The sequence below is a fragment of the Phaseolus vulgaris genome, chromosome 11 (assembly GCF_000499845.2).
Source record: "Phaseolus vulgaris cultivar G19833 chromosome 11, P. vulgaris v2.0, whole genome shotgun sequence".
NCBI classification, from domain to species: domain Eukaryota; kingdom Viridiplantae; phylum Streptophyta; class Magnoliopsida; order Fabales; family Fabaceae; genus Phaseolus; species Phaseolus vulgaris.
In genome coordinates, this window is record NC_023749.2 from 49994787 (window position 1) to 49997935 (window position 3149).

General features: G+C 29.4%; 1 non-coding gene across 1 annotated transcript; it reads left to right on the forward strand.

The window, feature by feature from the left end:
- The first annotated feature begins 207 nt into the window (after positions 1 to 207).
- On the forward strand, positions 208 to 291 carry TRNAL-CAA (transfer RNA leucine (anticodon CAA)). Its single transcript has one exon. It is a non-coding gene; the product is annotated as a tRNA-Leu (tRNA).
- The last annotated feature ends 2858 nt before the right edge of the window (positions 292 to 3149 follow it).

Genomic DNA, 3149 nt, shown 5'->3' on the forward strand with positions numbered 1-3149 from the left:
AATTCCTTTTTCCTTATAAATATAATTTAATTAAAATTATTGTGATTGATTAGATGTACTTCTTATATAGGTTCATGAAATATACTACTAATTCATATTAAAATAAGATATAATTTACTTAAAATTATTATAATTGCTAACATCTACATACTCATGTAGCTTTAATAACGTTATTTATATAAAAAGTATGCAAAAATTCTCAAATGTGTCAGGATGGCCGAGTGGTCTAAGGCGCCAGACTCAAGTTCTGGTCTTCGAGAGAGGGCGTGGGTTCAAATCCCACTTCTGACATTTTCTCAATTTTTTTGTCAAATTTCTAATGTTTGTATATATTTTTTCTTTTTATATTTTTTTAATTTATAAAATAATATTTGCTTGAAATTCTTCTGTTAGGTACCTTCATTATTTGCTTGAAATTCTTCTGTTAGGTACCTTCATTATTTGCTCTCATGTGATGTCTACTATATGAAGATTTCATTACTCATGTCTAATGTGGGGAAATATCCTTTACATTTAACAAAAACGCATAATATAGACTTTTTTTAATCATAACTTGGGTTTTATAAATTCAATTAAATGATTCTTAAGTCAAAGGTTTTTGAACTTAAGGAGATATTTTTAGCATTAGAAAAAGCAAAAGCAAATTTCATATCAGGAAGTTTCAATAAAATAAAAAAACAAAGACAAATAGATTCAAGTGGTTGAAAAACTTTTCATTAATAACTTGACTTTTACATAAACAACAAGGAAAAGGATGAAGAAAAGCTTTTAAAAAAATAAAAGTGCTTAAGATGAGTATGACCAATGTTTAAGATGAGTATGATCAGTGCTTAAGATGAATAGATGACTTACATTATAAGAAAATCATTAAATAAAAATTGATTTTATAGACAAAAAATAATTAATTGTTATATTTACTAAAATAGTATCTAATTTGATAAGTATAACTATTTTTTGTCTCTAAAATTTGTTCCTATTTAAATATTTTTTAGTACTAATGATCTTCAATAGCTACACAAATAACTCTTTTGAGCAAAGAAAGACCAACATTTAGGCTTCCATCTAATCTGTTCTTAGAATTATTTATTAATAGGTGGTATAGTTTACCTATGTATCGCTTTTTGTTAACATATGGGTTTTAGTCTAGTCCCCCACCTTTTTGTATTTCTTTTTTTTTTCGTTTATTTACTAATACTTTTTTCATGTGATGGCAAATGATTGTTGTTATATGAGGTGTAAGTCTATCTGAGATGTCAAGTAGCATAGTGATGCCTAACATGAAAGCTTTTTATAAATAAATAAAAAATAAAAAAAGACCAACATTCTCCTCCCTCTTCCACTCTAAACTCACATCCAAGTAATTCGGAGAAGTCCTCCATTCGCTATTTACATTACTTGGAAATTTTAGGAAGAAAAGCATTGACCATTGTATGTTGGTTCCCTCCATCATCCAACCTTTCTTCACACTTTCAGTTTCTATTTGACTACTAAACCACATGGCCAAGTAATGTCATAAATTATCAAAAGTGTTTCAAATATCTTTGCTTATAAAGGCAAGGTCAAAATTTGTCAATAATAGAAATTTTGCTTTTTCTTAACCTTATTCTAGGAATAAAAAAATTTCAAAAGTGTATGTTTTCTCTATGGTGTGAGGTGTTTTTAGGGAAAATTATTTCCTAGATTTTCTCTTATTATATATAGACACATTACTACTCAATGCATATAACCCACGTAACCCAATTTCGTGCGAATGAATTTTGAATTCTATATATATATATATATATATATATATATATATATATATTCTTTATTTTTTTTAATAAAACTAATCCTAGTACACTCAACTTAATTGATTTCATAAAAATATAAAGTTACACATACACACAAAGTAGCAAATCCCACTTCTGACACTAAAATACTTTTTCGTCAAAATTTATAATGCTTATAACATTTTTTTCCTTTATACTTTTTTTAATTTATAAAATAATATTTTATTGAGATTCTTCAGTTAGATACCTTCATTATTTATTTTTAATTTTTGAAAAAATAATAGATCCTCCAATAAAAAGACAATATCGCGTATGTCCATTCATATTACTACTCAATGAGTAATAAAATACTTAGAGTTTTAGTATCACCTTTAATATTTAACAACATTTCAATTATCAATACAAAAAGCTTGCAAAATTTGATTAATGAATAACATAATTTTATTCACACGGACACAATTGAATAACATATGGTAATTTAGTGTCACCTTTATCTTCTTAAAATACACCTTATTACTAGACCTTTTTAATATTGAAATTTATCTTGTTAGAAATGGAAATGGTCATTTAGAGTAACACGTTAAGCTCTTTCCTCTAATAGGGATGTGATTAAAAAGGATCATGCAATGGTTGTGTATGTAAAAAAGGGGAAGGTCCAAGCAACTGCGACTGACCAGGTCATCGTGGAGTGTGGTTGCAACAGCTTGTTATCCCTCCGCTGTTGGGAGGTAGAGGTAATCGTTGCTCTGTGAAACCAGCCTCACGTAGTGCCCTCTTGTCTAAGAGTGATGACACTTAAGCCTTCGCACAAGTCCCTCCAACACTCAACTCTCAACTCGGAATGGGCAAGCCAACTTACAACAGCCACAACTCCAACCAGGGAGTCAAAGAACTGTCCCATCACCTTCATGCCCCCACTTGGGTTACAAGCTCAAGTTACTTAGCTCGGCGAACTCACAACCTTGTCGGTCACTTTATAAAGTTTCTTTTCTTTCACATGCTTTACCATGTGGGACTTTTACATTACATTACCTAAATGGTAACGTGTACCAACCATTGTACAAAAATGTGCTTCCATTACACCAACATCATTCATACACTATATTTTCTTTTTCAATTTTTAAAATATAATATCTCCTCCAATAAAAAGACAATATTTTGTAATAAAATGTTTTTCGATTCCGTATCCTACCCAATGGGCAATAAAATACCCAAAGTTTTAGTGTCACCTTCATCCTCATAAAATACACCTTATTACTAGGCCTTTTTAATATTGAAATTTCTCTTGTTAGAAATGGAAATGGTCATTTAGTGTAACACTTTAAGCTCTTTTCTCTAATAGGGATGTGATTAAAAAGGAGCGTGCAGTGGTTGTGTATG